This window comes from Urtica dioica, chromosome 2 (genome assembly GCF_054948205.1).
Source record: "Urtica dioica subsp. dioica isolate 48M chromosome 2, U.dioica_male_clone48M_v1_H2, whole genome shotgun sequence".
NCBI classification, from domain to species: Eukaryota; Viridiplantae; Streptophyta; class Magnoliopsida; order Rosales; family Urticaceae; genus Urtica; species Urtica dioica.
Genome location: NC_142757.1, coordinates 23244119 through 23267432, shown reverse-complemented (window position 1 = coordinate 23267432; position 23314 = coordinate 23244119).

The window sequence follows — 23314 nt, the reverse complement described above, 5'->3', positions numbered from 1 at the left end:
TCCTCAAGTCGAGTTCGCTCCTTGAGTCGTGCTCAAGTTCGCTCTTCGAGACGAGCTCGCTCCTCGAGCGCAGTTCGCTCCTCAAGTCGAGTTCGCTCCTTGAGTCAAGCTCAAGTTCGCTCTTCGAGACGAGCTCGCTCCTCCAGTCGAGCTCGCTCCTCGAAGCTCAAGTTCTCTCCTCAAGTCGAGTTCGCTCCTTGAGTCGAGCTCAAGTTCGCTCTTCGAGACGAGCTCGCTCCTCCAGTCGAGCTAGCTCCTCGAGCGCAGTTCGCTCCTCAAGTTGAGTTCGCTCCTTGAGTCGAGCTCAAGTTCGTTCTTCGAGACGAGTTCGCTCCTCAAGCTCAAGTTCGCTCCTCAAGTCGAGTTCGGTCCTTGAGTCGAGCTCAAGTTCGTTCTTCGAGACGAGCTCGCTCCTCGATCTCAAGTTCGCTCCTCAAGTCGAGTTCGCTCCTTGAGTCGAGCTCAAGTTCGCTCTTCGAGACGAGCTCGCTCCTCCAGTCGAGCTCGCTCCTCGAGCGCAGTTCCCTCCTCAAGTCGGGTTCGCTCCTTGTGTCGAGCTCAAGTTCGCTCCTCAAGTCGAGTTCGCTCTTTGAGTCGAGCTCAAGTTCGCTCTTCGAGACGAGCTCGCTCCTCCAGTCTAGCTCGCTCCTCGAGCTCAAGTTCGCTCCTTGAGTGGAGCTCAAGTTCGCTCTTCGAAACGAGCTCGCTCCTCCAGTCGAGCTCGCTCCTCGAAGCTCAAGTTCGCTCCTCAAGTCGAGTTCGCTCCTTGAGTCGAGCTCAAGTTCGCTCTTTGGGACGAGCTCGCTCCTCAAGTCGAGCTCGCTCCTCGAGCGCAGTTCGCTGCTCAACTCGAGTTCGCTCCTTGAGTCGAGCTCAAGTTCGCTCTTCGAGACGAGCTCGCTCCTTCAGTCGAGCTCGCTCCTTGAAGCTCAAGTTCTCTCCTCAAGTCGAGTTCACTCCTTGAGTCGAGCTCAAGTTCGCTCTTCGAGACGAGCTCACTCCTCCAGTCGAGCTCGCTCCTCGAGCGCAGTTCGCTCCTCAAGTCGAGTTCGCTCCTTGAGTCGAGCTCAAGTTCGCTCCTCACGTCGAGTTCGGTCCTTGAGTCGAGCTCAAGTTCGTTCTTCGAGACGAGCACGCTCCTCCAGTCGAGCTCGCTCCTCGAGCTCAAGTTCGCTCCTCAAGTCGAGTTCGCTCCTTGAGTCGAGCTCAAGTTCGCTCTTCGAGACGGGCTCGCTCCTCCAGTCGAGCTCGCTCCTCGAGCTCAAGTTCGCTCCATGAGTCGAGCTCAAGTTCACTCTTCGAGACGAGCTCACTCCTCCAGTCGAGCTCGCTCCTCGAAGCTCCAGTTCGCTCCTCAAGTCGAGTTCGCTCCTTGAGTCGAGCTCAAGTTCGCTCCTCAAGTCGAGTTCGCTCCTTGAGTCGAGCTCAAGTTCGCTCTTCGAGACGAGCTCGCTCCTCCAGTCGAGCTCACTCCTCGAGCGCAGTTCGCTGCTCAAGTCGAGTTCGCTCCTTGAGTCGAGCTGAAGTTCGCTCTTCGAGACGAGCTCGCTCCTCCAGTCGAGCTCGCTCCTCGAAGCTCAAGTTCTCTCCTCAAGTCGAGTTCGCTCCTTGAGTCGAGCTCAAGTTCGCTCTTCGAGACGAGCTCGCTCCTCCAGTCGAGCTAGCTCCTCGAGCGCAGTTCGCTCCTCAAGTTGAGTTCGCTCCTTGAGTCGAGCTCAAGTTCGCTCCTCAAGTTGAGTTCGGTCCTTGAGTCGAGCTCAAGTTCGTTCTTCGAGACGAGCTCGCTCCTCGAGCTCAAGTTCGCTCCTCAAGTCGAGTTCGCTCCTTGAGTCGAGCTCAAGTTCGCTCTTCGAGATGAGCTCGCTCCTCCAGTCGAGCTCGCTCCTCGAGCGCAGTTCCCTCCTCAAGTCGGGTTCGCTCCTTGAGTCGAGCTCAAGTTCGCTCCTCAAGTCGAGTTTGCTCTTTGAGTCGAGCTCAAGTTCGCTCTTCGAGACGAGCTCGCTCCTCCAGTCTAACTCGCTCCTCGAGCTCAAGTTCGCTCCTTGAGTGGAGCTCAAGTTCGCTCTTCGAAACGAGCTCGCTCCTCCAGTCGAGCTCGCTCCTCGAAGCTCAAGTTCGCTCCTCAAGTCGAGTTCGCTCCTTGAGTCGAGCTCAAGTTCGCTCTTCGAGACGAGCTCAAGTTCGCTCTTCGAGACGAGCTCAAGTTCGCTCTTCGAGACGAGCTCAAGTTCGCTCTTCGAGACGAGCTCAAGTTCGCTCTTCGAGACGAGCTCAAGTTCGCTCTTCGAGACGAGCTCGCTCCTTCAGTCGAGCTCGCTCCTTGAAGTTCAAGTTCTCTCCTCAAGTCGAGTTCGCTCCTTGAGTCGAGCTCAAGTTCGCTCTTCGAGACAAGCTCGCTCCTCCAGTCGAGCTCGCTCCTCGAGCGCAGTTCGCTCCTCAAGTCGAGTTCGCTCCTTGAGTCGAGCTCAAGTTCGCTCCTCACGTCGAGTTCGGTCCTTGAGTCGAGCTCAAGTTCGTTCTTCGAGACGAGCACGCTCCTCCAGTCGAGCTCGCTCCTCGAGCTCAAGTTCGCTCCTCAAGTCGAGTTCGCTCCTTGTCTCGAGCTCAAGTTCACTCTTCGAGACGATCTCGCTCCTCCAGTCGAGCTCGCTCCTCGAGCTCAAGTTCGCTCCATGAGTCGAGCTCAAGTTCGCTCTTCGAGACGAGCTCGCTCCTCCAGTCGAGCTCGCTCCTCGAAGCTCCAGTTCGCTCCTCAAGTCGAGTTCGCTCCTTGAGTCGAGCTCAAGTTCGCTCCTCAAGTCGAGTTCGCTCCTTGAGTCGAGCTCAAGTTCTCTCTTCGAGACGAGCTCGCTCCTCCAGTCGAGCTCGCTCCTCGAGCGCAGTTCGCTGCTCAAGTCGAGTTCGCTCCTTGAGTCGAGCTCAAGTTCGCTCTTCGAGACGAGCTCGCTCCTCCAGTCGAGCTCGCTCCTCGAAGCTCAAGTTCTCTCCTCAAGTCGAGTTAGCTCCTTGAGTCGAGCTCAAGTTCGCTCTTCGAGACGAGCTCGCTCCTCCAGTCGAGCTCGCTCCTCGAGCGCAGTTCGCTCCTCAAGTCGAGCTCGCTCAAGTTCGCTCCTCAAGTCGAGTTCGCTCCTTGAGTCGAGCTCAAGTTCGTTCTTCGAGACGAGCTCGCTCCTCCAGTCTCGCTCCTCGAGCTCATGTTCGCTCCTCAAGTCGAGTTCGCTCCTTGAGTCGAGCTCAAGTTCGCTCCTCAAGTCGAGTTCACTCCTTGAGTCAAGCTCAAGTTCGCTCTTCGAGACGAGCTCGCTCCTCCAGTCGAGCTCCCTCCTCGAGCGCAGTTCGCTCCTCAAGTCGAGTTCGCTCCTTGAGTCGAGCTCAAGTTCGCTCTTCGAGACGAGCTCGCTCCTCCAGTCGAGCTCGCTCCTCGAGCGCATTTCGCTCCTCAAGTCGAGTTCGCTCCTCAAGTCGAGTTCGCTCCTTGAATCGAGCTCAAGCTAGCTCTTCGAGACGAGCTCGCTCCTCCAGTCGAGCTCGCTCCTCGAGCTCAAGTTCGCTCCTCAAGTCGAGTTCGCTCCTTGGTTCGAGCTCAAATTCGCCCGTCGAGACGAGCTCGCTCCTCAAGTGGAGCTCGCCCCTCAAGTCGAGCTCGCTCCTCAAGACGAGCTCGCTCCTTATGTCCGGTTCGCCCATCGAGTTGAGCTCGCTCCTCGGGACGGGCTCCGAGTCCGCAACGTCGGCTGGCACTCGCGCCAAACCTACGTATCCCCAGGAGTCGAGCTCGCTCCTCGGATCGAGCTCGCTCCTCGAGTCGAGCTCGCCCCTCAAATCGAGCTCGCTCCTTGAGTCTAGCTCTCTCCTCGAATCAAGCTCGCCCTTCGAGTCGAGCCCCGAGTCTACGAGTCGATTGATACTCCTCGTGCCGACTCTTCAAAAGAACAAAAGACGCCGGCCTAACCCGGCGCAACCGCGTTCGCTCGCCTCATGGTGAGCGGGCCCAAAAGACGTCGGCCTAACCCGACACACAAGGCCTAAGTCCCCCACGGGGGCACAAACTTAGGAAGCTCGGACCCCGACGGCCCTTCGTGCATACGGGTTCGAGTAAAACGTCAGCCTTCCCGGCGTGCTGTAAGACGCGTAAAGGCGCAGGTGAAAGACGTCTTCCGAGACGCATGTAAGTCGCGTAAAGGCGCTGCCTCAAACCCGAAAAGGCCAAATTTGAGCAAAACTAAGGTTCGCTCGCCTTAGGGCACGAACACCAAAAGACGCCGGCCTAACCCGGTGCATGTGGTTTGCGTAAAAGACGCCGGCCTAACCCGGTGCAACCGCGTTCGCTCACTCCAGGGTGAGCGGGCCCAAAAGACATCGGCCTAACCCGACGCACCCGCGTTCGCTCACTCCAGGGTGAGCGAGCCCAAAAAGACGTCGGCCTAACCCGACGCACCCGCGTTCACTCCAGGGTGAGCGGGCCCTAAAAAGACGCCGGCCTAACCCGGCGCACCTATGTTCCGACGCTCAAGGGCGCGAACACCTAAAAAGACGCCGGCCTAACCCGGCGCATCTATGTTCTGACGCTCAAGGCCGCGAACACCTAAAAAGACGCCGGCCTAACCCAGCGCACCTATGTTCCGACGCTCAAGGGCGCGAACACCTAAAAAGACGCCGGCCTAACCCGGCGCACCTATGTTCCGACGCTCAAGGGCGCGAACACCTAAAAAGACGCCGGCCTAACCCGGCGCACCCATGTTCAGACGCTCAAGGGTGCGAACACCTAAAAGACGCCGGCCTAACCTGGCGCACCCATGTTCCGACGCTCAAGGGCGCGAACACCTAAAAAGACACCGGCCTAACCCGGCGCACCTATGTTTCGACGCTCCAGGGCGCGAACACTAAAAAGACGTCGGCCTAAACCCGACGCAAAGCACGTTCGCTTGCCTCAGGGCACGAACCCAAAGACGCCGGTCTAACCCGGCGAGCTCGGTCGCTCAAACAGCGCGAGCTCGAAGACGCCGGCCAAACCCGGCGAGCTCGATCGCTCAAACAGCACGAGCTCAAAGACGCCGGCCTAACCCGGCGAGCTCGGTCGTTGACCACCACGAGCTCAAAGACGCCGGCCTAACCCGGCGAGCTCGGTCGCTCAAGCAGCGTGAGCTTGAAAACGCCGGCCTAACCCGGCGAGCTCGGTCGCTCAAGCAGCGCGAGCTCGAAAACGCCGGCCTAACCCGGCGAGCTCGGTCGCTCAAACAGCGCGAGCTAGAAAACACCGGCCTAACCCGGCGAGCTCGGTCGCTTAAAAGCACGGGCTCCGAAAGACGCCGTCCCAACCCGACGCAACTTATACGTCCAGTCGCCAATGGCACGGATGCAAAGCCCCCGGGGACTACCCGGTACGACCTCTTCGATTGCCGAACGCCACGAAGCGAAGTCACTGGGCCACGATAAGCCCGCAAAAAAGGAACATGCGAGTAAAAAAGTGCTCAAAAAATGAGATATGCATTCAACATGGAAGCAACAAAAATGTCTCATAAATGAAAAGAGCCACGGCTCTAATAAACACATGCTGAACAAAAGTGCGTGAAAAGTAAATCCTAGAAAAAGAAAACAAAGCGCTAAACATACGCACTGAAAAATAAAGCCATCTCGGCTCAAGGAGCACCCTCATCCAACAGAGGGAACAAGGTGTCGAAGAAGTCAAAAGTGACCCCCCGGGCCTCGTTCTCGGTCACGGTCGCGTCTCGACACTCCACTGCTCCGGCACGACGGGATTCCTCGATCCCTATGTCGTAGTCATCCTGCAAGTCAGACGCTCTCCGCTCCGCTTCAGCCATCAGGGACGAGAGTCGAGCGTTTTCCTCCGCCAGAGAGTCGTGCTCGCGCTCCGCCCTAACTCGCGCCACCTCGCTCGAAGTAAGCTGGCGGTGCGACGTCTCCAAGGCGTCGGATCGAGAGTCCAGCTGCCTCCGAAGGTCGGTGACCTCAGTGCGAAAAATCTCCGCTGATCGGGTCGCCAGCTCGCCGCTTTTCGGTGAGCTCGCCCGCCATCTTTGCCACTGACAGTTGGGCTCCGTCGCGCTGGCCTTGTGCGATCTGGAGTTCCACCCTGGCCTCACGGAGCTGGTCTCGAAGCACCTCGGTCTCCGCCCCCGGGTGCGAACCTCGCTCGACCTGAGCCAACCTAGCCTTCGTCCGGGCGAGCTCCTCCTGGGATGCCCCTAAGCGCCGGATGAAGTCATGCAAAATCCTGTCCCTTCGTACGGTCCTTGCATACGCCTGCAACGACAAAGAAGCAAAGGTTAAAACTAAAAACCTACGCTTACAATAAAAGAAGAAGTACTGACCCTCTGAGCGTTGGTAACACCCGCCTGGAAGAAGGCGATGTCGCCCTTCGACACCACGCCCTTCCACCAGGATAGGGGGGATCCCTCGAGATGGCGAAAACAGTCCCCTCGGGCCTCTATCGCCTCCAGCTCCACCGCCGAGTTCGCCCTCGAGAGGTGCCGATGTCGAAGCCCTCTTCAAAGAAGCCCGAGACTCCAGTTCGGCTAGACCGGCGGTCTCAACGAGCTCGCCCTTCGCCTTGCGGTCAGCGACCCTAGAGCGAATCTCCGCCATTGACTCGGGGTCCCGAGAAGCAAGGGCCTGCCTCCTAGCTCGCCTCCTCGCAGATACACAAAACAAAGCGACAAAGGTCAGGTTCCTGTCAAAACAACAAAGTTTTACAAAACCATAAAGATACCTCGGGAAGCAGGAGCGACTGATTGAGCCTCGGGACTCGGGGGCCTGCTCGCCCGGAGCGCCTCTTCGGTGCCCGGAGCAAAGGGCGGGAACCACCCGGTGAGCGCCATCAGCTCGGGGGAACGGAACCGCTCGCCAGCCTTGCGGGCTTCCGACATCCCCGATATTTCTCTCACAAAGGGGAGCTCCGCTGCCCCCTCGTCCGCTCGAAAGTCGCCAATGCGACCGAAGCGAAGGGGCGCCTCCCCGAAAGCGTCCGAGGTGACCCACACCCACGCCCGGCGGCTAGGCGGGTCACAATCTTCGACCAGCCTCACATTGCCCCGAGCACGGGCCATATGGAATCCCGGCTGCCCCGGCGCCGGGAAGACGGCGACCAGGTTACGGAACTCGTCCACGGTCATGGCACGCTGTGTATAGCAGTGCCACTCCATGAAACATGTAGCCAACAGGCGATAGAACGCCGGGCTCATCTGACATGCATGGACCCCGAGCCGGGTCAGGATTTGCTGGATGATCACGGGGAACGGGAGACGCAACCCGCAGACAAGACTCCCGATCGTCACGGCCGCATACCCGTCCCTGGGGCGGGAGGGCCTGTCCTCGGGAGCAGGTCTAAGCAACCCCACCAAGGGAGGGATGTTGTACGCCTCCCGAAGCGTGCCAATGACTCGGGAAGTGAGCGTGCTCGCAGCATCGATTCCCTTGCAGTCTAAGCCGACGGGGGCAACGGAGTCGCCTACTCCGTACATACGAGTCCTCTCCAGCGATCGGGCGTAAGTGTAATGTTGTTCGCCCGTCTAGGGCCAACGGGAACAAAGGCATCTCTTCGACCCACGTGGCTAGTACGAGGTCTTGGGCGGCGAAACCCTGACTCAACCAGGGGCCGGCCCAAACCAATGGCCAAGTCAAACACCTTGCCCAGCCATGGGCCGAGTCAATGGCTCACTCGGCCATTGGCTGGATCAAATGACTCGCTCGGCCATTGGGCAGTTCACTCGGCCAATGGCCGAGTGAACCCTTCAGCCACCAAGGCAGTTCACTCGGCCATTGGCCGAGTGAACCTCCCAGCAGTTCACTCGGCCAATGGCCGAGTGAACCCTTCAGCCGGCCATGCAGTTCACTCGGCCATTGGCCGAGTGAACCTTCCAGCAGTTCACTCGGCCAATCGCCGAGTGAACCTTCCAGCTGCCCATCCAGTTCACTCGGCCATTGGCCGAGTGAACCTTCCAGCAGTTCACTTAATGTTGTTGGCCCGTCTAGGGCCAACGGGAACAAAGGCATCTCTTCGACCCACGTGGCTAGAACGAGGTCTTGGGCGGCGAAACCCTGACTCAACCAGGGGCCGGCCCAAACCAATGGCCAAGTCAAACACCTTGTCCAGCCATGGGCCGAGTCAATGGCTCACTCGGCCATTGGCTGGATCAAATGACTAGCTCGGCCATTGGGCAGTTCACTCGGCCAATGGCCGAGTGAACCCTTCAGCCACCAAGGCAGTTCACTCGGCCATTGGCCGAGTGAACCTCCCAGCAGTTCACTCGGCCAATGGCCGAGTGAACCCCTCAGTCGGCCATGCAGTTCACTCGGCCATTGGCCGAGTGAACCTTCCAGCAGTTCACTTGGCCAATGGCCGAGTGAACCTTCCAGCTGCCCATGCAGTTCACTCGGCCATTGGTCGAGTGAACCTTCCAGCAGTTCACTCGGCCAATGGCCGAGTGAACCTCAGCCGGCCCAAGCTTCTCACTCGGCCAATGGCCGAGTGAACCTCACCACCATGTTCACTCGGCCATTGGCCGATCCAGCCACTCAATTGCCGAACCAAGCAAGTTCACTCGGCCAAGGGGTCTTCAAACCACCCCTTGGCTGCCTATAAATACAAGGGTCCTTCCCTTGACCCAGGTAATCCGAATTTGAGTACTGAAACGCTGTCGAACTCGTACCTCGCTCGTTTCTCTCAAGTCTCGACCTCTAAACACTAAACCCTCTACAAACCACCTCAATCCTACTAATGTTGAACGTCGGAGAGGTAAACAGAGGCAACCCCTCTGTTTCCCCTTTGTAGTTCACACCTTCTTTGCTTGCTTTTCAGGTGCCTGGACGAGACAGATACCACAGACAGCTAAGGGACGGCTTGGGATACCAAGCCCGACGCGCTCGAGTCGAGACGAGACCACTTGGTCCGGCCTTGGGTCTAACCGTCTGCGACTCCTAAATCGTTGTCCGAAAAACTGCGACAACATGTAACCCGAAGCCTCCGCGGACTCGGGGGCCGGCCATGCCGTCGCCAACACCTCGCCATCATGTTCCTCCTTCCCCCTCGCGGGAGGAGCCTCCAAGTCCTCCTCAGGAACCTCCGAGCCCGACCCTTGGGGATCATCGGAGTAAATCTCGTCCAAGAAAGATTCGGACGGCACAATCGCAAGCTCGACACCTGAGGCATCCGAGTTAGACGCCCGGGGGAGCTCGGCACTCACCACCGCTTCACCCCGCTGCTTGAGCAGGGGGGCGTCAAAGGACGCTTCGCGGGAGACCAGGTTGATCACCAACCTTGACGAACGCGGGCCCTCGGGCCCCTCATCCTCCCCTTCGGGGCCGCACATGGTAGGTGGGCCGCTCCTGGGCCCCGCCAGCTCGGCCATCGCCGCAGCATCGGTCTCCGACTCCGCAAGCCATTGGTCGGCCGCGCCAGAGTCTCCCTCGACGAAGATGGGAATCCCGTCGAGTTCCTCAAAGTGACCCTTGGCCGCCCCTCCAAAATTTGGGAGAGGGCAGGTAGGGTCAACCTCGGGATAATCAACACGGGGAACAAGCTCACTCAAAAGAATTTCAAAGTCAAAAGAATTTTTTCGATTACCTTCAGGCCGCCAGTATAAACAAGAGAGAGCGGGAGCTCTCCAATTTATATAGAGGAAGGAGCAAACCCTGCTCCTTCCCCCTGCGTGCACGACACAAGGCCCGGCCCGCGGGCCGGCCTCGCGCGCGCGCCAGTCCCCCTGCGCCAGGCCGCGCGCGGGTCTTGCTGCCCGACCGGCCCGGTCCGGCCCCCAGGGGTCTGACCACAAGAGGTATGCGTGCGGACGATCGCATGTGATCGAAGGTGAAAATACCTCAACGGCCTTCTCTTTTCTAAAGTTCACGACTTACGTCCCGTAAGCCTTAAACTTGGGGAGCTAATGTTACCGGTCGTTTTCGGAACACCGGAAATTCAAAAGCAATTCAATGCCGGCCGGGCTTTGCCGGCCGGAAGCCCAACGGCCCCCGACCCACCAGGCCCGAACGCCCCGATGCACCCACGGCCCGGCACGGCCGGTGCGCCCGCACCTGCGCCCCCGGCCCTGAGGCCCCCAGCCCAATGGGCCTCAGCGCGCCCTATCGCGCCGGGCTCACGCGCACTCCCGGCCCGCGCGCGCGCTCTCGCGCACCCCGGCCTCCCGGCCCCTCGTGCGCGCTCTCTCGTACCCCGGCCTCCCGGCTTGCGCGCACCTCGGCACCCCGGCCGAGCGCCCCTACTGCCTCAGCCGGGTGTTCCTACCACCTCGGCCACCTCGGTCGAGCGCCTTCGCCACCTCGGCCACCTCGGTCGAGCGCCTTCGCCAGCTCGGCCACCTCGGTCGTGCGCCTTCGCCAGCTCAGCTGCTACGCCGAGCGTCTTCGTCAGCTCAGCCACCTCGGTCGAGCGCCTTCGCCAGCTCGGCCACAGCTCGGCCGAGCATCTTCGTCAGCTCGGCCACCCCGGTCGAGCGTCTTCGCCACTTCGGCCACCTCGGCCGAGTGTCTTTGCCACGTCGGCCGAGCGTTCTTGCCACGTCGGCCGAGCATTCTTGCCACCTCGACCGGGCACGGCCGCTGTCGGGCACGCCGCGCCCGGCCAAGTCCCGCGCCTGGCGCGCCCCACGCCCGTCCAGGCGACATGTCCCACGTGCCTTGCGCCCTCTTAGGCGTGAGGCCTCGCGCACCTCGCTCTCGGCCACCCGGTAGGCCTCCCTCAAACACTATAAATACCCCCCCCCCCTAGGGGAGAAAAAGGACACGCTGATTCATCCTTGAGAATTGATACATTTTTGAAGAATACATATTTCTTCGAGAATAGTACCTCTCTCGTGCTCTTGTGACATTCCAAGAACACGCACTTCTCCTCCCTCGGCTCAGAAACAAGGACCCCCCTCCACGAGAGGGAGCGCGCTCCTCTTCTGCGACCCGAGCTTCTGCAGTATACACTGCCCTCCAGCTTCTCGGCCCTTGAGCTAGAACTCTGAGCTATGAGCGCGCGACCCCTCTTAAGTCTTCACTAGAAGCTACGAGCCCGGTCCCCCTCTAAAGCCTTGGATTCACAAAGCCTCCGAGCCCAAGATAGCCACCAATACACAAATTGAACTACGTTCTGACCTGATCCCTACTAAAGGGTACGTAGGCAGCCAACCTTTGGCACGGTCACACCCCCCAAAACACACCTCAGGGTTGTTGTCAATGGTGCCCACAAGAAGAGTTGTAGTCTTTATTTTGTACATTTGATGTAATAAAGTCTCATGAAGACTCTTGCTTGTAATTGACTATCTATTCATTAATAAAGTTGAAACATTCATTCATTCTTTCTTTGTTTGAAGCTTTATGATAAAACCTTAGTCTTTTAGTCCATAAACAAACTTAACAACTTACGAAGAGACAAATGTAGATTTGCATGAACAAACTCTTGGTAGTTTGCTTAAAACGATATATTCGCAATCTTAGGGTCAAAGGACTATTGACCTCAGTATGATTGTTAGAAGAATCTATGATGTCTGGTTATGAGGCATTGAGAGTTGGGGACTCTATAGTTCTTCTAGGTATCTTCCGAAGGTACTGAATTGACCAGTGCAATTCTAGAGACAATATAAGAACAAACCATTTAACCTCTTATGTCTCGAAGTCACTATGTATGAATTGCATCATGCTTACCTTAATCCTGAAATGAGACATGCCATTTCACACCTTAGTATTCTCATTTGAGAAAGTCAAAGTTCGGACTCACTATGTGATTCCGAACAAGGCCTATTGGTGAAGTACTAAGTTGTGAGTCTGTCATGAGTAACTTTGTGAAGTTCTCATAGATATGGAATTCATGTACAAGATTGCTGAAATGCAATGTATGTCACCTCATGCTTTGTTCCTTGGAGTGTGAATAAATGAACTGGCCAGTGTCCAAATTGAGTCCTGACTCTTTTGGATGAAACAATGTGACTTGTTAGCTCCTCGTCAATACGTTGTTTCTAACTTATTCACAAGCGACAAAGGAGTTGAGGAAATAACAGCTAGAAGGGTAAAATGGTAATTTAGTAAATCACGACTAGCTGATGACATTCATGAAGGGTAAACATAGATAATATTCAGTGGATCCGCTCATCATAATTAGGTCGAATTCTTGAGTAGAAAATAAATTCATTTGAACCGAGAGATTTTCAGTGTCAGCTCTTTAGTGGAGTCAGTTGGCATTAAGCTAAACTTGGAAAAGGTTTGTGAACTATTGAGTCCAAGTGTTTAGCTCAAGCTTTGTTTATTTGGGTCCATGAGGTCACTGTCACGAATCACATCGATAGGAATTGTTAAACTGGAAGCTAAGTCAAAACAAGAACGAAAATTGTCGAAAGGGTATTTTTGTCTTTTGAGACATAAGGATGAAATGGATGTCAATAAATTTTGACAAGTTTATTTGATGACTTAATGTCACTCGGCCATAATATGATAAATTGGGCCTTGTGAATTAATTTCATTTCATAAGAATTTTATTGAAAATTCTTAATGGGCCTTTCTCATGTTGTCATGAACAAATGAAGAAGCTTCTAGAAGCTCCTTCTAGAGAGACTTGGGCGCCTACCCTAATAGAGAAATAGGAGAGTTTATTGTGTGCATAAATGTATTTAGATACTTGCCAAAAGAAAAAGAGGAAACAAATTTCCTCCAAGAGGAAAGTTCGGAATCGGCCAAGTGAGAGACAAGGCAAGGCCTTGAACAAAATAGGAAACAAATCAAGGCTCCTAGAAGCCTTGAGTTGGCCGAGTGTCTCAAAGGGAAAAAAGAGGAAATTGCTCATGAATATGTGATATTCTATAGAAGAGGAAACTACCTTATTGAAGGTGAGACCTCTCCTATAAATAGGAGTCTCATTTCCTCACATTTGATTCATCCTAAGTTTAAGAGATTGAGAGACTCTCTCTCTAGAACTTGGCCGAAAATCCTCTCTCTCTCTCTCTAGTTTATTTTTCAATTTTTTCTTGTCTTGGCACCTAGGTCCTCACTCGACCTAGCATTTAGCTCTGCGACTTCGAGACTCGTTCTTAAGCTGTAGCGTTTAAAAGTGCCCACTCACTGATTCCTTCTTTTCGAGTGATTTAGTGATAGAAACTTTCGTGGTTGCTCGAGGTGCCGAGGAAAGAAAGAGAGACGTGCTGCGAGGGGAGACGAGCGTTGCAAACTTTCCACAAGCTTCTTCAAAGTTCAAGCTTCAAGAAAGGTTAGTAAACTTCTAGCTCATATTTGTTTTTAATTACATGTACTTGCACTTGTCTAGGTTAGTAAAAACTGTTTTACTTGTAAAAGAAAATTTTTAAAATTCCGCCGCTTACCGAAGCGTTAATTATTTTCTCAAACCCTAGATCGATTCCAACAAATGGTATCAGAGCTATGGTCAAAGATTAGCATGTCATGTTTTTAAAATTATGAGCTTGAAAATCGTTTTCGAAAGTTTACTAATTTTGTGACAAGTTAGAATTGTAATCTTAGATTTTTTTTAATTTAATGCTCTTGTCTTTAAATTAAAAAGCATGTTGATTTTCTATGAGTTTGGGATGTTTTTAAAACACATTAGAATCAGTTCTAAAAGTTTTTAATTTTTTATATTGAAAAACGTGTTTTAAAGGTTTGAGAAATTTCGGTAAATTTTGTGACTAGTTACTTTGTCTTTCTAGTTTCTTTTATTTACCGTAATCGTTTTATGCATGTTGTTATTTCTTTTATTCTATGTTATTACCCTGCTAATAAAAGACAAATAAAAGCTTTAAACAACATCTTAAAACGTTCCGTTACAGTTGATTCTTTTTCGCACCTAAAAAGGACCAAAGTTTTAATTTATTTCTTTTTCTTTGAGCTGGAGTAAACCCGCATTAAAAGTGGCATAACTCTCTTCTCAGAAATCGAAATTTAATGATTCTTGAATCAAATTAAAGCTCTGTCTCTCCTCTGTCCAATTCCACCGGTTTCGGCTCAAAAGGACATCGGAGCCGCCAGATATGGCGATTTTACTCTGAGGTGCGCGGCTGTCTGAAACTCCAGTTTTTTAGAAATCCGGATTTTCAAACCCCACTACCATGAGTTATAGAACTCTAATGAGAAAATTTTCTTGAGCAAAAATGTTTTTCATATGATTGTAAACATGATGTGTAAGATTAAAATGTTTTGATTTTTGAAAGTTTAATTGAAATTGAATTTTTACAAAACTAGTTTGAATTTTGAAAAACCGTTTTCACTTTCAAACTTTAAAATATTTTGTCATCGAAATCAAATAAATTTTCAAAATGTTTTCAAAACTATATTTATATCACATATGTTCAAAATCTATATGCTCTTGAAAATTTGAGTGGGAGGTCTCCTTGTAGACAAGCCAAAAAATAAAAAGATGTGTAATCTCAAACTTTCAAGTGTTCGAGTGAGTTGAAGTTCACACTTCCCTCACGCACTTTCCCGAAATAGAAAATAGGAAAAGATCGAGTATGTACCTTGTGCCTTTATGCACTAATACTGATCTGAACATGTCGATCTAGGATTCTGTTCTAGTTGTCCGCTCTGTCGCTCTCTAACTAGGAAATCTGTTTCCGAAATTATAAGAGTCGATGAACCAACTCCAAAAACTAAGTGGGAGGGTTATATTCGTTGTTTGTAACCCACGATCCCCAACACTAATGAAAGATGCAATAACGTGGGACTAAGAGCCGCTCTTGCGACCCTCACTTAAATGTGAGTACTCCAAGGCGTTATTGCTTCGATCATTGCTCAATGAGCTACATCCGAGAGTGATGCAATGATGGCAAGGCCTCCCCTTGGGGGATTGTTTTTCAAAGCTGATCTTTTGGACTAAGTGGTTGGTTGCACGCTTAGGCTCAATCCCTAGTATCCTCCCTTGAGGCCCTACAAAAGGATGTGAGTGATCAAACCAATTTAAAAGGTGGCTAGTCAAAATAGATGTATTGACATCTTGGCTTAGCATTAATGATGTGTCATTTACTTATAAATGGAGATTTTTTGCGGCCTTCTCGTGAGGGAGTAAATTATCGTTTGGTTTATAACACCTTTGGATTTTACAAAAGTCTTAATAAAACTTAAATCCTAAACCAAAGACTAATCATAAACTTGTTTCAACTTAAATAGGCAATATGTCTCTCAAACATCTCTCAATCTTTCTTTCCTCGAATAAACTCGAAAACGAAAACTACGTTGATTCGAAACGTAACCTCGACATAATACCTACCGTTAACAAGCACAAATGGGTACTCACCACCCCGTGTCCTCCTCTGACGAATGATGATTCAACTCAAGAGGACAATGACGCCTTAGCGGCCTGGCTTCGATCCGATGAGATTGTGAGGTGCTATATCTTGGCATCTATGAACAATATGCTGAAAGAGCAACATCGTGACATCGAGACTGCCGCTGACATGCTCTACTATCTCCTTGAGATATTTGGAGGGTAAAGGCGTCAAACAAGGCAACAAGAAGTCCGACAGTTTATGAACTGTCGCATGAAGGCTAGGACTCCTGTTGGAGACTTTATGATATTGATCATTAGTCATCTGAGTAAAATGGAAATTCTAGGATCTGAGATTAATGGGAAGAATGTCATAGATGTGATCTTAGAAACTCTCCCCGCATCTCTTGATACCTCCATGATGAACTATTCCATTAACAAGCTAGAGTACACTGTTACCAAGCTTATGGAGGAACTTCACACTGCTGTAGGTCTCACTAAGAGAAAGAGGAATCAATGAGAGGCACATGCTACTGAGCAAAAAGCCTCCGCCTCTGGAACTAAGAACAGACCTTACAAAGCCGATAAAAAGAACTGTCCTGCCTATCTCAAAGCAAAGGAACATAGTATTGTACTAGTTACCGAAGCATGCTTAGTAGCTGATAATGTATCAACGTGGATTCTTGACTCCGCTACTACTAACCATATTTGTTGTTCCTTGAATGGTTTCAAGAAAACCAAAAGCTTAGAGGAAGGCGAGTTCTGTTTCAAATGGGGTGATGGGAGCCTGGTGTCCGCGAAGGCTGTGGGATCCGTGACGCTGTCTTTTGAAGACCGCACTTTAAACTTGAATAATGTTTATTTTGTTCCTACCTTTGGGAAGAACTTAATATCCGTTGCTCGTCTTCGTGAGCAAGATTATTGTTTAAAGTTCATTAAGAATGGAATTCGTATTTCGTTTCCTGATAATTCTTTTGTCACTGATGCATGTATGAAGAATGCTCTTTTCTACATCTATCCCACTCAACCTTCTCTTTTAGACACCGAAATAGATAATGATATAATTAGGGAGCCAAAGAGGATCAAACTTTCTGAATCCTCCGATCTAACAAAATCAACATACCTCTGGCACTTAAGACTTGGTCATATCAGTCTAAATAGGATTAAGAGACTTGTGAGGGATGGTCCACTCCAAGCCTCTGCAATAGGTTCACTACCTACTTGTGAATCCTGCATAGAAGGAAAAATGACTAAGCGACCTTTCTCCGATAAGGGTCGAAGAGCCACTGAGTTGCTGGAACTAATACATTCTGATGTATGTGGTCCGCTCAACCAACAGGCACGTGGAGAATACGAATACTTCGTTACCTTCACTGATGATTACTCAAGATATGGGTTTGTCTATTTGCTTAATCACAAATCCGAGACCTTTAACGTATTTAAGGTCTTTAGGGCTTTAGTGGAAAAGCAAACTGGCAAAGTGATCAAAACCCTTCGATCTGATCGAGGTGGTGAGTATATGTCTGGAGAGTTCGATGACTTTCTTAAAGAAGAAGGTATCGCTTCTCAGCTTACCGCACCTGGCACACCTCAACAAAACGGAGTGTCAGAGAGAAGAAACCGAACTCTTATGGAGATGGTTAGATCGATGATGAGTTACTCATCACTCCCGCTTTCCTTTTGGGGATATGCCCTCGAAACAGCCGCTTACATTCTGAACCAAGTTCCGTCTAAAAACGGTTCCTGGTACTCCTTATGAAAGATGGACTGGCCGTAAAGTAAGGTTGGGCCACATCCGAATTTGGGGTTGCCCTGCACATGTGCTAAGGCAAAAGACTAGCAAGTTGGCTAGTAGGTCAGAATTGTGCCTGTTTGTGGGATATCCAAAGGAAACCAAAGGTTTCATTTTCTATAGTCCCGAGGACGATAAGACTTTCGTTAGCACGAATGCTCATTTCCTTGAGGAGGACTTCATGAAGGATGCGAAACCTAGAAGCAAAATTGTGCTTGAAGAAAAGTTGGGTGAGGAAGCTTCTACCTCATCTGTAAGAACTGTTCTTACCCCAACTGAAACACAACCTAACTCATCAGAATCTCGTCAAGTAGTACTTAGACGTAGTGGGAGGGCTACTCAAAAGCCTGATAGGTACGTGTCTTATGGAGACTCTCTTGTAGCCGTCTCCGACATGGATGACCCTGTTTCCTATAGCCAAGCGATGGCTTGTTCTGAATCAAACCTTTGGCTTGACGCCATGAAAGTTGAAATGCACTCGATGTATGTCAACAATGTCTGGAAACTTGTAGACCTTCCTGAAGGGATTAAACCCGTAGGGTGTAAGTGGATATACAAGAAGAAAAAGGGTCCTGATGGGAACGTCGAGACGTTCAAAGCACGACTTGTGGCGAAGGGTTATACCCAACAAGAAGGGATTGACTATGAAGAAACCTTCTCGCCAGTCGCAATGCTTAAATCCATCCGCATACTCCTATCCATAGCTGCAGCTCTCGACTATGAGATCTGGCAAATGGATGTCAAGACTGCCTTTCTGAATGGCAATCTTGACGAGCGCATTTACATGGCTCAACCAGACGGTTTCGTGGATAAAGGTCAAGAGACCAAGGTTTGTGAGTTGCTTAAATCCATTTATGGACTAAAGCAAGCATCTAGGTCATGAAATATTAGATTCGATGAAACTGTAAAGAGCTTCGGCTTTGAACAGTCAATAGATGAGCCTTGTGTTTACAAGTTAATACACGAAGGCAAAGTTGTGTTTCTGGTACTATATGTCGATGATATACTACTCATTGGTAATGACGTGGGTAAGTTATCTGAGGTTAAGGTCTGGCTAGCAAAGCAATTCGATATGAAGGATCTTGGAGATGCCGCGTACATTCTGGGAATCCAAATCTTTCGAGATAGGAAAAACCGGACCCCGTCGCTCTCTCAAGCATCTTATATTCATAAGGTGATGGATCGCTTCTCGATGCAAGACTGCAAGAGGGGTCAAACACCCTCTAGGCATGGAGTTTCACTCTCTAAGGACCAGTCTCCCAAGACTGCACAAGAGATTGAAGACATGAGGAAGATTCTTTACGCCTCTGCCGTAGGAAGCCTCATGTATGCTATGCTTTGCACTAGACCTGATATATGTTTCGCCGTTGGCGTAGTTAGCCGTTTCCAATCCAACCCTGGACCCGAGCACTGGATTGCTGTTAAGCATGTTCTTAAGTATCTTCGAAGAACTAGGAACTTGATGCTTACATACTCAGGTACTGACCTGACTATGACGGGATATACCGACTTCGATTTTCAAGCGGATAAGGATTCCAGGAAATCCACTTCGGGATCTGTGTTCATCCTTAATGGTGGAGCTGTTGTGTGGAGAAGTATTAAGCAATCTTGCATTGCTGACTCCACAATGGAAGCAGAATATATGGCTGCTTGTGAAGCATCCAAAGAGGCTGTATGGCTTAGAAAGTTCCTTAAGTATTTGGAAATTGTTCCAAACGTCGACGAGCCCATGACCCTTTATTGTGATAATAGTGGGGCTGTCGCTAACTCAAAGGAACCTAGAAGCCATAAGCGCTCTAAGCATATTGAGAGGAAATACCATTTGATTCGAGAGATCGTGCAGCGCGGAGACGTGGAAGTGAAGAAGATCTCAACGGTGGACAACCTCGCAGATCCATTCACCAAGGCCCTAGCGAACAAGGTCTTCGACCAACATCGTGAGGGATTAGGCATGAAGGACTACACACACCTTCTTTGAGTCAAGTGGGAGTTTGTTGTCAATGGTGCCCACAAGAAGAGTTGTAGTCTTTATTTTGTACATTTGATGTAATAAAGTCTCATGAAGACTCTTGCTTGTAATTGCCTATCTATTCATTAATAAAGTTGAAACATTCATTCATTCTTTCTTTGTTTGAAGCTTTATGATAAAACCTTAGTCTTTTAGTCCATAAACAAACTTAACAACTTACGAAGAGACAAATGTAGATTTGCATGAACAAACTCTTGGTAGTTTGCTTAAAACGATATATTCGCAATCTTAGGGTCAAAGGACTATTGACCTCAGTATGATTGTTAGAAGAATCTATGATGTCTGGTTATGAGGCATTGAGAGTTGGGGACTCTATAGTTCTTCTAGGTATCTTCCGAAGGTACTGAATTGACCAGTGCACTTCTAGAGACAATATAAGAACAAACCATTTAACCTCTTATGTCTCGAAGTCACTATGTATGAATTGCATCATGCTTACCTTAATCCTGAAATGAGACATGCCATTTCACACCTTAGTATTCTCATTTGAGAAAGTCAAAGTTCGGACTCACTATGTGATTCCGAACAAGGCCTATTGGTGAAGTACTAAGTTGTGAGTCTGTCATGAGTAACTTTGTGAAGTTCTCATAGATATGGAATTCATGTACAAGATTGCTGAAATGCAATGTATGTCACCTCATGCTTTGTTCCTTGGAGTGTGAATAAATGAACTGGCCAGTGTCCAAATTGAGTTCTGACTCTTTTGGATGAAACAATGTGACTTGTTAGCTCCTCGTCAATACATTGTTTCTAACTTATTCACAAGCGACAAAGGAGTTGAGGAAATAACAGCTAGAAGGGTAAAATGGTAATTTAGTAAATCCCGACTAGCTGATGACATTCATGAAGGGTAAACATAGATAATATTCAGTGGATCCGCTCATCATAATTAGGTCGAATTCTTGAGTAGAAAATAAATTCATTTGAACCGAGAGATTTTCAGTGTCAGCTCTTTAGTGGAGTCAGTTGGCATTAAGCTAAACTTGGAAAAGGTTTGTGAACTTTTGAGTCCAAGTGTTTAGCTCAAGCTTTGTTCATTTGGGTCCATGAGGTCACTGTCACGAATCACATCGATAGGAATTGTTAAACTGGAAGCTAAGTCAAAACAAGAACGAAAATTGTCGAAAGGGTATTTTTGTCTTTTGAGACATAAGGATGAAATGGATGTCAATAAATTTTGACAAGTTCATTTGATGACTTAATGTCACTCGGCCATAATATGATAAATTGGGCCTTGTGAATTAATTTCATTTCATAAGAATTTTATTGAAAATTCTTAATGGGCCTTTCTCATGTTGTCATGAACAAATGAAGAAGCTTCTAGAAGCTCCTTCTAGAGAGACTTGGGCGCCTACCCTAATAGAGAAATAGGAGAGTTTATTTTGTGCATAAATGTATTTAGATACTTGCTAAAAGAAAAAGAGGAAACAAATTTCCTCCAAGAGGAAAGTGGGAATCGGCCAAGTGAGAGACAAGGCAAGGCCTTGAACAAAATAGGAAACAAATCAAGGCTCCTAGAAGCCTTGAGTTGGCCGAGTGTCTCAAAGGGAAAAAAGAGGAAATTGCTCATGAATATGTGATATTCTATAGAAGAGGAAATTACCTTATTGAAGGTGAGACCTCTCCTATAAATAGGAGCCTCATTTCCTCACATTTGATTCATCCTAAGTTTAAGAGATTGAGAGACTCTCTCTCTAGAACTTGGCCGAAAATCCTCTCTCTCTCTCTCTAGTTTATTTTTCGATTTTTTCTTGTCTTGGCACCTAGGTCCTCACTCGACCTAGCATTTAGCTCTGCGACTTCGAGACTCGTTCTTAAGTCGTAGCGTTTAAAAGTGCCCACTCACTGATTCCTTCTTTTCGAGTGATTTAGTGATAGAAACTTTCGTGGTTGCTCGAGGTGCCGAGGAAAGAAAGAGAGACGTGCTGCGAGGGAGACGAGCGTTGCAAACTTTCCACAAGCTTCTTCAAAGTTCAAGCTTCAAGAAAGGTTAGTAAACTTCTAGCTCATATTGGTTTTTAATTACATGTACTTGCACTTGTCTAGGTTAGTAAAAACTGTTTTACTTGTAAAAGAAATTTTTTAAAATTCCGCCGCTTACCGAAGCGTTAATTATTTTCTCAAACCCTAGATCGATTCCAACAAGGGTTTGGAGGGTGCAGCTCGGTCTACGAGCTCCCGTTTTTGGCCCGGGCGCGATCACTTGGTCTGGCCTTGGATCGAACCGCCCGAGGTATTTAATCGTTGTTCATTTTCGTGCGACAACAACTTAATGTCACTCGGCCAAATTAGATTAATTGGACCTTGTGAATTAATTTCATTTCATAAGAATTTTGTTGAAAATTCTTAATGGGCCTTTCTCATGTTGTCATGAACAAATGAAGAATCTTCTAGAAGCTCCTTCTAGAGTGAAATAGGCGCCCAACATACCCAAAGAAAGAGAGAATATTTTGTGCATAAATGTATCAAGATACTTGCCAAAAGAAAAAGAGGAAACAAATTTCCTATGCATGCCATAGGGAAATTCGGCCAAGGCTAGAGAAAGGAACAAAATAGGAAACAAATCAAGGCTTCTAGAATGCCTTGTTGGCCGTGTGACTCTATGAAGGAAAAAGGGAAATTGGCTCATGAATATGTGTTATTCTATAGAAGAGGAAACTACCTTATTGAAGGTGAAACCTCTCCTATAAATAGGAGCCTCATTCAACACATTTCATTCATCCAAATTTAAGAGATTTGAGAGACTCTCTCTCTAGAACTTGGCCGATCCTCTCTCTCTCTCTCTAGTTAATTTTTTATTTTTTTTTTGGCACCTAGGTCCTCATTTGACCTAGTGTTTAGCTCTGCGACATCAAGAGTCGTTCTTAAGTCGTAGTGTTTAAAAGTGCCCACACACTAATTCCTTTTTTGTCGAGTGATTTAGTGATAGAAACTTTCGTGGTTTCTCGAGTTGCCGAGGAAGGAAGAGAGATGTGTTGCGAGGGGAGACGAATGTTGCAACCATTTCCAAAAGCTTCTCAACGTTCAAGCGTCTAAAAAGGTTAGTAAACTTCTATGCTCATAATAGGTTTATTTATATGTACTTGCTCTTTGTCTAGGTTAGTAAAAACTGTTTTACTTAAAAAAGAAAATTTTTAAAATTCCGCCGCTTAACGAAGCGTTAAACTTTTTCTTAAACCCTAGATCAATTCCAACAGCCCGTTGGCTGGGCTGACCGCCGGGGCCGCGGGAGTCGCCTGCTGACGCTCATTGGACGCTTGATCCCCGGCGTTGGCCTGAGGTCGGCCAAGAGTGGTGGGGGGAGTGCATCCGTTCAGGAGTTCAGCCTTTGCCGGAGATCCTCCCCTCGAGAGGTTCTCTGCGCCGTTAGACGCTCCTTCAGGTCTCCGCTTGGCGCTTGGCGAGGCGCAGTTACCCTTGGCCGAACCGTTCGACGGGCTCTTCGGCTGTCGGCCCCATCGTCCCCGAGGGTGGCCCTCTCCTCGGCGAGGGGCCGTGTCTGGCCGCCTCTTGAAACGGAGGCGGCAAACCCCCGAGAGGGAGACCGTGCATATTGTCGCGCCGGATGGGACGGTCCGGTCGGGGGGTCATTCGTCCTTTCGGACCGGGATTGGATGAGGCTGGGTGTTGCCTCGTCGGTTCTCGACTCCCCCTCATAGTTGGGGTCGGAGTCGTCCTGGGCGGTCCTATCCTTGACATCATAGCCGAGAAGGACAACGATACGCGTGCCGTCAACGCCGGGATGGTCTAGGAGCTCGGCGAGCCTTCGACCAGTGTCCTCTCGGAGCGTGGCCTCGGGGTCATTTGCCGGTTCTTGGGGCTGGCTCTCGTTGTCACGAGGCTGCCCCCCTAGACGATGCGCGAGGTTTCTGAGGCCGTACCTTGAGCCCGTCGCCCGAGTGGCTGCAGAAGTAGTAGGGACTTGACTCATCTTTCGAGAGTCGTGAAGATTGCAAGGAAATGGATTAGAAGGGAGAGCGTCGCCAAGGTCGGGAGGTCCCCTCCTTCTAGCGCTAAAATGTTATCGCTTGTTTTCGGACAACTATTTAGGAGCCTAAAGCGGTTAGACCCAAGGCCGGACCAAGTGATCTCGATTTGGCACGAGCGTGTCGGACTTGGTATCCCAAGTCGTCCCTTAGCTGTTGATGATGCTTGCCTCATCTTAACACCTGAAAACCAGGAAAGAATGTGTGAACTACAAAGGGGAAACAAAGGGGGTACCTCTGTTTAGCTCTCAGACTGAGGCAGGTAAAAGAGGTTAGGTGTTTAG